This window comes from Aegilops tauschii, unplaced genomic scaffold, assembly GCF_002575655.3.
Source record: "Aegilops tauschii subsp. strangulata cultivar AL8/78 unplaced genomic scaffold, Aet v6.0 ptg000333l_obj, whole genome shotgun sequence".
In the NCBI taxonomy this organism is placed as follows: Eukaryota; Viridiplantae; Streptophyta; class Magnoliopsida; order Poales; family Poaceae; genus Aegilops; species Aegilops tauschii.
Window position 1 is genome coordinate 13506 of NW_027332584.1, and position 10827 is coordinate 24332.

General features: G+C 36.0%; 6 non-coding genes across 6 annotated transcripts; 4 read left to right on the forward strand and 2 right to left on the reverse strand.

Moving 5' to 3' along the window:
* Nucleotides 1-2006: 2006 nt before the first annotated feature.
* On the reverse strand, nt 2007-2094 carry TRNAS-UGA (transfer RNA serine (anticodon UGA)). The gene has a single exon. It is a non-coding gene; the product is annotated as a tRNA-Ser (tRNA).
* Nucleotides 2095-2918: 824 nt separating this feature from the next.
* Nucleotides 2919-2989, forward strand: TRNAG-GCC (transfer RNA glycine (anticodon GCC)). The gene has a single exon. It is a non-coding gene; the product is annotated as a tRNA-Gly (tRNA).
* Nucleotides 2990-5470: 2481 nt separating this feature from the next.
* Nucleotides 5471-5542, forward strand: TRNAT-GGU (transfer RNA threonine (anticodon GGU)). Its single transcript has one exon. It is a non-coding gene; the product is annotated as a tRNA-Thr (tRNA).
* Nucleotides 5543-6049: 507 nt separating this feature from the next.
* TRNAY-GUA (transfer RNA tyrosine (anticodon GUA)) lies at nt 6050-6131 on the forward strand. Its single transcript has one exon. It is a non-coding gene; the product is annotated as a tRNA-Tyr (tRNA).
* Nucleotides 6132-6490: 359 nt separating this feature from the next.
* Nucleotides 6491-6564, forward strand: TRNAD-GUC (transfer RNA aspartic acid (anticodon GUC)). The gene has a single exon. It is a non-coding gene; the product is annotated as a tRNA-Asp (tRNA).
* Nucleotides 6565-9176: 2612 nt separating this feature from the next.
* On the reverse strand, nt 9177-9247 carry TRNAC-GCA (transfer RNA cysteine (anticodon GCA)). Its single transcript has one exon. It is a non-coding gene; the product is annotated as a tRNA-Cys (tRNA).
* Nucleotides 9248-10827: the final 1580 nt, after the last annotated feature.

Below are 10827 nucleotides of genomic sequence, written 5' to 3' on the forward strand. Positions count from 1 at the left end.
ATAATTGGACGTTGAACCCATTTCATATGATGGGAGTTGCCGGAGTATTAGGTGCGGCTCTGCTATGCGCTATTCATGGAGCGACCGTAGAAAACACTCTATTTGAGGACGGTGATGGTGCAAATACCTTCCGTGCTTTTAACCCAACTCAAGCTGAAGAAACTTATTCCATGGTCACTGCTAACCGCTTTTGGTCCCAAATCTTTGGTGTTGCTTTTTCCAATAAACGTTGGTTACATTTCTTTATGCTATTTGTACCCGTCACCGGTTTATGGATGAGTGCTATTGGCGTAGTTGGCTTGGCTCTGAACTTACGTGCCTATGACTTTGTTTCCCAGGAAATCCGTGCAGCGGAAGATCCTGAATTTGAGACTTTCTACACCAAAAATATTCTTTTAAACGAGGGTATTCGTGCGTGGATGGCAGCTCAGGATCAGCCTCATGAAAATCTTATATTCCCTGAGGAGGTTCTACCACGTGGAAACGCTCTTTAATGGAACTTTCGTTTTAGCTGGTCGTGACCAAGAAACCACCGGCTTTGCTTGGTGGGCTGGGAATGCCAGACTTATCAATTTGTCCGGTAAACTGCTTGGAGCTCATGTAGCCCATGCCGGATTAATCGTATTCTGGGCCGGAGCAATGAACCTATTTGAAGTGGCCCATTTCGTACCAGAAAAGCCCATGTATGAACAAGGGTTGATTTTACTTCCACACTTAGCTACTCTAGGTTGGGGAGTAGGGCCAGGGGGGGAAGTTCTAGATACTTTTCCGTACTTTGTATCTGGCGTACTTCACCTAATTTCCTCCGCAGTCTTAGGCTTCGGTGGCATTTATCACGCGCTTCTGGGACCCGAGACTCTTGAGGAATCTTTTCCATTCTTTGGTTATGTCTGGAAAGATAGAAATAAAATGACTACAATTTTGGGTATTCACTTAATTTTGTTAGGTCTAGGTGCTTTTCTTCTAGTACTCAAGGCTCTTTATTTTGGCGGTGTATATGATACCTGGGCCCCTGGGGGGGGAGATGTAAGAAAAATTACCAATTTGACCCTTAGCCCCAGTGTTATATTTGGTTATTTACTAAAATCTCCTTTTGGTGGAGAAGGGTGGATTGTTAGTGTAGATGATTTAGAAGATATAATTGGTGGGCATGTATGGTTGGGTTTTATTTGTGTATTTGGCGGAATTTGGCATATTTTAACCAAACCCTTCGCATGGGCTCGCCGTGCATTTGTATGGTCTGGAGAAGCTTACTTGTCTTATAGTTTAGCTGCTTTATCTGTCTTTGGTTTTATCGCTTGTTGTTTTGTATGGTTCAATAATACAGCTTATCCGAGTGAGTTTTATGGACCCACCGGGCCAGAAGCTTCTCAAGCTCAAGCATTTACTTTTCTAGTTAGAGACCAGCGTCTTGGAGCTAATGTGGGATCCGCTCAAGGACCCACAGGTTTAGGTAAATATCTAATGCGTTCCCCAACTGGGGAGGTTATCTTTGGAGGGGAAACTATGCGTTTTTGGGACCTTCGTGCTCCATGGTTAGAACCTCTAAGGGGCCCCAACGGTTTGGACTTGAGTAGGTTGAAAAAAGACATACAACCTTGGCAAGAACGACGCTCAGCAGAATAATGACCCACGCTCCTTTAGGCTCTTTAAATTCCGTGGGTGGCGTAGCTACCGAGATCAATGCAGTTAATTATGTCTCTCCTAGAAGTTGGTTATCAACTTCTCATTTTGTTCTAGGATTCTTCTTTTTTGTGGGCCATTTATGGCATGCAGGAAGAGCCCGAGCTGCTGCAGCAGGTTTTGAAAAGGGAATCGATCGTGATTTGGAACCTGTTCTTTACATGAACCCTCTTAACTAAGATTTTCTTATTTATACCTGTTCTACTTTTTTTCTGTTCTGGCTCGGTTATTCCATCTAGCCGAGCCATTCATTCCTTTTTATGAAAGAAAGATAAGGGACAGAAAAAAAAAAATGAAAGAAACAAACGTATTCAATAAGCAAAAGGAGAGAGAGGGATTCGAACCCTCGATAGTTCCTAGAACTATACCGGTTTTCAAGACCGGAGCTATCAACCACTCAGCCATCTCTCCACAGCCTAATCCTTATTTTACTCCTACAAATAGAACATAGCCATATAAAAAATAAAAAGATTTATTAGCCTCTAGAAAGATATCAGATACAAGTTCCTTTTCGATATATCTCTGTATACTGTATACACGGATACAGGATCCGCTATACCCGCTTGTGAAATAAAGAGTAAATAATCTCTTCTCACCCCCATATCCAAATAAAAAAGCGGTTTAAGTAATAAATTTGAATTAAAGAGAAGAATCAATGGATTCATGATTAAACCCCTCCTACTTCTTGTATTTTTTTACAATTTTGGTTTAAGTGAGGGATCAAATATGTAGTCAACTTTATTTGATGGTAGCTTGGAGGATTAGAAATATGACTATTGCTTTCCAATTAGCTGTTTTTGCATTAATTGCGACTTCCTCAGTCTTAGTAATTAGTGTACCCCTTGTATTTGCTTCTCCTGATGGTTGGTCAAATAATAAAAATGTTGTATTTTCCGGTACATCGTTATGGATTGGACTAGTCTTTCTCGTAGCTATTCTGAATTCTCTCATTTCTTAAATTAAATTTGGTTAATATTTATTAACCCCATAAAAAAGAAATAATAAAGGCCATTTCTTCTAAAAAATTAGAATAGTGAGACGTATTAAAACGCAATTTGCGTTCCGAATTGCTAGCTCTTCTCTTTCAGTATTATGAAATTCCATTCCCATTAGAATATTCATTCACAGATAATAAAAAAAGGAAAACTCTAATATAATAGAAAATGAAATGAAACGGTCGACCCAGACATAGAAGGTCGACCCAGGCGGATATACGCTATAAAATATATACCGTAGCGAGCGTAGTTCAATGGTAAAATATCTCCTTGCCAAGGAGAAGATACGGGTTCGATTCCCGCCGCTCGCCCGCTTAATTTATCAAAGTACTATGATAAAAAGTTTAGTCTAGTTAACTGTTTAACTACTTATATTAAATTAAGTATTAATTAGGTGTTAGTCTAGTGCCGTATCCCTTACTATCTTACCCTTCCTTTGCATCCCACTCAAAAAAAGAGGGCGCTCCGGAGGCAGAAATAGAACTCGCCAACAGAGCTCCAAAAATTGGGTATTAACTGAGACAAACAACGGGCAAACTTTTTTTAAAGGGAAGAGAGAGGTAGACTGTCCCTTTCGTTTCATTTTTATTTTCTGCAGGGTAGGGAGAAGCCTTGCGCCTTCTTTTTTTGAAGGCAAGTGACTTCGCAAACTGCTCAATTTTGCCCTCTAGGGCCGGGAACTAATGAATAAAAAAGGGTTGGATACGCCCCTCTACCATATCTAGAGAAATAGAATAGTCCTTTTATACAGACTGCTAAGTGCGGAGACGGGAATCGAACCCGTGACCTCAAGGTTATGAGCCTCGTGAGCTACCAAACTGCTCTACTCCGCTCTGGAGTACCAGAAACTGGTGGACAAAAAAGGCTTGAATACAAGCCTCTAACATGTCTAGACAAAGAGAATACTCCTTTTATACAGAATGGAGCGGGTAGCGGGAATCGAACCCGCATCGTTAGCTTGGAAGGCTAGGGGTTATAGTCGACGTTGGTTGATTATTTTTAACGTCTCTAATTCAAAACCGAACATGAAATTTTGATTTCATTCGGCTCCTTTATGGATATTCTCACCACTTAACATCTATGTCAGCTTTTCTATTTGAATGGAACCAAAGCTCTCCGCTTTCTAGATGATCCTTATAGAGTAGGAGATAGAAATTCTATCTAAATCCATCTAATCTACTTACTTCGTTCCCTAATTTCATTCAAGAGATCCTGAGGAAAAGAATTGGGTTTCCACCGAGCTTAAACAATATGCGGATGGTTCTAGTAAACCAAAACTATCGTTTTTTAGCTATTTGGCTTCCTTATTCCTTATTTTAAGAAGATTTAGTTACGATTGGAAATCAACTTTTTTGTATCTTCATCCATAGATCCTTTACTCATATTTTCAAAATTGGAATACTTAATCCAATGCAAAATTATGCTTCGCGACTCTGTACTCATAATCCTATTTTTATTTTGGATGCAATTTAAATTAGTCTTTGGATACAAATCGCCAGAATGTATATTCTTCCTCAATATGCTATTGAGAGGAAAAGGATTTAATCCTTTATAAGAACTAAAGTTTTCATCGGAATATAAAAATAAAAAACTTAAGGATGCCTTAAGTATATCATTTCAAATTCAGTTATTATATAGAACGAATCACACTTTTACCACTAAACTATACCCGCTACATTGTAGATTATGGTATAAATGGTACCCTTTGTCAAGGATAGCCATTTGACAAGAAGGCTAATTCCCCCTTATTGAATCAGATGGAGAAGGTTCATGACACTGAGCCGTTGGTACTTCTACTTCGATCGCTCGCCTTTACTTTAGGATTTAGATAGCCCCTCTGGTCTGTAAAAAAAATCTTTTCTTACCATGCTAATAGCGCCTGAACCAAATGTATTTATTTTGATTAGGATCCTATTCTACGGTTACGACTACAATAATAATTATTTACTTTGCAAGGACGTAAGTGTGTCAGACTGCTAAATTGTTTTATTATTCCTACAATATAAACTAGGGGATATAGGGGGTAACACTGTCCCTATAAATTCCTTTTTCCTTTTCTTTTTTGTCCAGAATTGAACAAAAAAGAAATTATGGAAGATGTTTTCTTCCCCCATTAAGTCCGAGCCATAGAGTAAGAGTGAGATGAGTTTTCCAAATTCATCATAGACTTTCCCTATGGCTTGATAGAAGTAAGCAGCAAAGAGTCGTAACTTAAAGAAAAAAACGGACAGGGCCGACAGATTTACCTGATGTAAAGAAGATCCTAAAAGTCTCTGATTAGTCGACTCTCTCCATTTAACACTTTCCTCTCTCTCCTTTTTTCCACTGACTCAATTCTAGTTTATTAGATTCTTGTTTAAAAGAATGAAAAAAGTTCAATAGAACTAAGAACACATAAAAAATAGCATAGAGGATCAAGGCCATTACCAAAAGTTCCTCCCAAGGATCCTATATCCTATTGGGTATCTGTTCCCCGCCTTTTCCCGCTAGGATCGGAAATCTTATATTTTCCATATCCATATACCGTTGAATCCTTGGGGTTCCAGAATCCGCCTATTTTACTAGTCTTCGGAAACGGAAAACCCTGAACCAAGAAGAGTTGGATATGTTATGTAGGGTATGTTTTTTTTTTATTAATTTTATTTTGAGCTCTCAAGATATCGATATATACATATACAATCTCTACATAATGTCTCTCTCTCTATCTCTATATATTATATATATAATATGTACATTATGCAGTAGACCCATAATGGGAAATCCAAGTGGCTAATTTTTGAATTAAATAAAAAGCCCTTTTAACTCAGTGGTAGAGTAATGCCATGGTAAGGCATAAGTCATCGGTTCAAATCCGATAAAGGGCTTTTTAAATTAGTGGTAGAGTAATCTCGTGCTAAGACGTAAGTCGTTGGTTCGAATCTGATAGAGTACTTTTCTACTAAATTGATTCACTTTTGTTCTTTGTTTTTGAAACTTTCTCTATATTTTTAGAGAATTTTATGACTTAGTGCGGGATGGATGCATTTTTGGTCTGAACACTAAATGAAGCACGGAGAATTAATCTATAACGATCAACTAAAAAAAATCCTAGATGAAAACATAACAGAAAAGTTGGAAAAACTCTTTGCTTTGGATCTATTTATACTTTTCGAGTATATTGACAATTCCAAAAAACTGCTCATACTATGATTATAGTATAATCACGAGCGGTTGTATATGGCCCTATCGTCTAGTGATGCCCCTATCGTCTAGTGGTTCAGGACATCTCTCTTTCAAGGAGGCAGCGGGGATTCGACTTCCCCTGGGGGTAGGGAGTATTATGAAAGGAGGTTAATCATAGATTAGCAAAAACCCTAGAATAAATTCTTCCTGGGTCGATGCCCGAGTGGTTAATGGGGACGGACTGTAAATTCGTTGACAATGTCTACGCTGGTTCAAATCCAGCTCGGCCCAAACCAAAAATCTAGGGCTTCGTGAGTATGAACTAAATCCTTTTGTTTTTCTTCCATAAAATAAAATGTCTGATCTATAGAAATAAAAGATAAAGAAAAAAGGGAAATTTTTTTTTTCTAATCCATATCTCTCTCATTCCTTTCTTACAAACAAAAGAGTTTTTCTTATTGAAGGCTGGATTATTATCCATTTTTAGTGATAAAAAATCACGACATACTAGTTATGTCACTCTCACTATACCCACGTATAATATAATATGTGGGTATGTAGTATATGATTCGTCTATTTCTTAGAGTACGAAAGACGAATCGAATCTTCTTATGGTTCTATTTAAGAATGGGTATGCCATACACCCCGCGGGGATTGTAGTTCAATTGGTCAGAGCACCGCCCTGTCAAGGCGGAAGCTGCGGGTTCGAGCCCCGTCAGTCCCGAACTAGGGTTCAATGAATGGAGAAATTGATATTTCCTTTTTCCATGAAAAAAAGGGGCAGGGAGCAAGATCAAATACCCACAGGGCACCCTTACTTCACTTTTTTATTTTGCATCCCTCATTAAAGAGGGAGGGAAGGCATATAGGAATTTTTTTTCACTACTCCCGATCGATAAAGATAAAGAAAGACACACATACGATATGTGGATTAGTAGAATTTAGGATATTATATTACTCTATCTTTCTTTATGATGATACCATCCTCATCTTAATTTCCTATTCCACTCTTATGGAATAGAGTACCGGTATTTTACCGGAATCCATACATAAATCGTATTCCCTTTTTATTTCAGACCTCTTTTCCCCATCTCACTTCTACTGCTTATTTGGATGTCTATGTGACCCATAGAAAGTTGGTCATATAATACATACATAATTGTATGTATAACTATAAGAAAAAGGAAGGGAAATTGTATAAGATTAAGAAAGTAGAAGATTAAGAAAGCTCGTGGGTTAGAGATATAGAAAAGAAAAAGTAGAAAAGGATTAAAAAAGAGGGAATTCCTAATCCAATCAAAAAACCCATTTTGGTCTTAGTGTGGATAGAGGATCTTCCTATGTTATACTATATAACTCTCATCCGTGAAATATAACTCTCATCCATGAATTGATTTGATAGATCCGATATTCATAATATTGAATTGATTCAGTATTATCAGAATGCAAGCCCTACCCTTGAATTTACAAGATACCCCTTTTTCCTCTCCATGGGATTACATCCCGAGTTATTGTGAAAATAAAAAATAAAGAGGTTATGGAAGTCAATATTCTCGCATTTATTGCTACTGCACTGTTCATTCTAGTTCCTACTTCTTTTTTACTTATTATTTATGTAAAAACAGTCAGCCAAAATAATTAATTGGAATTCCAATTAATCATTGAAGAAATTAAAAAGGGATTAAATAAAAAAAATCCAAGTCTTAAATGAAAGGATCTGGTTGGAATCTTAAAGTGTGGTAGAAAGAACTACATATAGTTTTTTCTACGACACTTTAGATTCTTTCTATTATATTATCTTTGAATCTACATAGAATAGATTAGTAGATTGAAATAGTTAAGTAGTCTAATTCAATTTCTTTTTTCATTGCATCCACTTAATTTCAATCAGGTCAAAATAAAAAAATCTAAGACAATTCTTGACCAAAGAATCCATGGAAGGAAAGAAAAATAATATTAAGAATAGACTATAGTAAAAAGTAAAAGGAAATGGAAAATGTGTGATATGCCGTGAATAGTTCCGTGGAAGAAAGTCGAATTTTCTTATGTATAGAACTTTTTTTAACCATTCGTCATTTCTAGTAGAAATTATGAATTGGTATAATGGCTCTTTCTTACATTACAACTTACAATACAAGAGTTTCTTACAGGAGTGAAACAAAACTAAAGAAAAAGATTAAAGAATAACGTTTGACAAAATGATTAATGCAAAATGATCCATTAATGAAAAGAATTGATACAACAATTTGATTACTTAATCAATTAGTAGTATCCCTAGAGTCCACTCCTTCCCCATACTACTAGTGAAAGAGAAAATGTAAAGACTACCATTAAAGCAGCCCAAGCGAGACTTACTATATCCATCTAAATTATGTCTCCTATTTCTATGAAGGGATTATTCTATTCTACTATTGATCAATAATCATAGTGGAATCAAGGGTACAGAGTCAAAAAGGGATTCCGCCCTAAGGCCATGGATCAATCAGTTCAAGGAATTTACTCCTAACAAATTCTTATAGGAATTCTGGTAGAATTAGAGAGCATTAAAAATACGATACTATAGCCCTTTTTTCCTTAAAAAAGAAAGAGTACGGGAATGATGTCCTGAATAGAAGAAGCGGGAATAGGAAGATTTTTTATTCCTTTTGTTACTCTTTTTTTTTTTTTAAGCAAAGGACGCCCGAATATACCATAAAATTAACGATAGATAAATATTTATTGGATACCTACCTTACCTAATGTTTATTTTTGACCTAAACCCTGCAGCCTTGCTTTGTATCATTCTATGAAAGAATGAAGAGGAAGAGATTTTATCCATAACACAACTCCTAAATTGATTTTTGATCGACCTATTTAATCTGATTCTCGTTAGAATTAAAATTAAGTAGTCCTTACTTTAGTGTATGTAGGTAACATAAGATGTACGATAAAAAAATGTATAATAATTAGTAAGTCTTGATATTCTTTCGTGGAGTCCCTTCTTGAATCTTAGATTGAAAAAAAAAAAGAATGCCCCTTAGGGACCTTTCTTTGGATACCAAGATTTCTGACATCTTATCCTCGTATTTTAAAATTATCAAATCGAATCTCAATTAAGAACCAATTCAAATTCATATAATAAAAGAATAAGGAAACACTACCTCACCCCTATTGATAACCATTTTGGCCACTACCGTCAAAACAAACCCTAACCCTAGTTTGAGGATAGAACTATGGTATGGTTTCTCTAAACCCAGTATCGGCAGGCCCAGTTACTCTCTTGCCCGAACTTATGCGAAGTAAAAATTGATCGAATTCGATCAGCACTATAAAAAAAACCTAAGTATTTTATTGATCAGGCGGCACCCAGATTTGAACTGGGGATAAAGGATTTGCAGTCCCCTGCCTTACCGCTTGGCCATGCCGCCAAAAAATCCGATCAAAAATCTAGAAAACAGCAAGTATTCATCCACGTTTTCTTACGAAAAGCCCCTTTTATTTTGAATATAATTCTACTTACTTTTTTCCAATCTTTTTCAAAAAATCTATTCCTGCTTTTTTTGATCCAGTTTCTATTATTCTCCTCGATAGATTCTATCTTAAAACATACATTGTTAACACAATAAAACTTCCCATTTCTTTCTATTGAGATGAAAAAGAAGAAAAAGTGGATTTCTATTCACAGGCTGCAAAATTCAGAATAAATTGGAACCGTTAACTAGAATTCTCTTTTTTTTATTGCAGTAGTGAACTACTCTTAAATCGGTATTATCTCCCCCCCCTTCAATGGCATAATAAAATAGTATGACTTTATGCTTAATCCGTGTATAGGTAAACTTTAGGTCCGAACAGCATTATTATCCAAAGATCCCCTTTATGTACATATCTCTATGGAGAATCATGCTTTAATTTTTAAAAGTATTAAATTAAATATCTTGAATAAAAAAAGGAAATTTGCTCTGATATAGAGTATAACCTTACTATCTTGGCCTACCCAAGTGAAATTACGATAAAAGAAAAGCATGGATATGGGGAGAGGTGGATAACTAGATTGGCATGTACTTAAAAAAGGGACTTACTTGATTTTAGAATTCCACAATGAAATACTGAATTTTCTAGTAATTATACTACTCCGATCCGAAATAAAAAAGAACCCTCAAATTATTTTGAGAAATTAAAGTAAGCACGCTATTCTAAATCGAAGTAAAGTCAAACTTTCTAGTATATTATATTACGGCTTTATTACATTCATAGAAAGGAGATAAAATGAGAAATCTTTGCCATCCAATCTGATTAGAATATCATAACATAAAGTATAAGTGGCAGAATTTTTTTTTTTAGGAATGTTTTATCAATTCATTTTCATTTCATTTGTACCCCTGGCAAACTCGAACTTTCGTCCAAATGGTCTCTATTCATATGTATGAAATACATATATGAAATACGTATGTGGAGTTCCCTAGAATTTCATGTGATTCAGTAAACAGAATATAGATTCCATGATTGCTAGATCGATCCAGAGGGATTGATGAAGAGTGAGCTGATAATGGAATTTTTCTTTGATAAACAGGAAACTTAAGATTAAGATGCTCCGGAATGGAAACGAGGGAATGTCCACAATACCCGGATTTAGTCAGATCCAATTCGAGGGATTTTGTAGGTTCATTAATCAAGCCTTAGCAGAAGAACTTGACAAGTTTCCAACAATTAAAGATCCAGATCACGAAATTGCATTTCAATTATTTGCGAAAGGATATCAATTGCTAGAACCCTCGATAAAAGAAAGAGATGCTGTGTATGAATCACTCACCTATTCTTCCGAATTATATGTATCTGCGAGATTAATTTTTGGTTTCGATGTGCAAAAGCAAACCATTTCTATCGGAAACATTCCTATAATGAATTCCTTAGGAACCTTTATTATAAATGGAATATACCGAATTGTGATCAATCAAATATTGCTAAGTCCTGGTATTTACTACCGCTCGGAATTAGATCATAAGGGAAT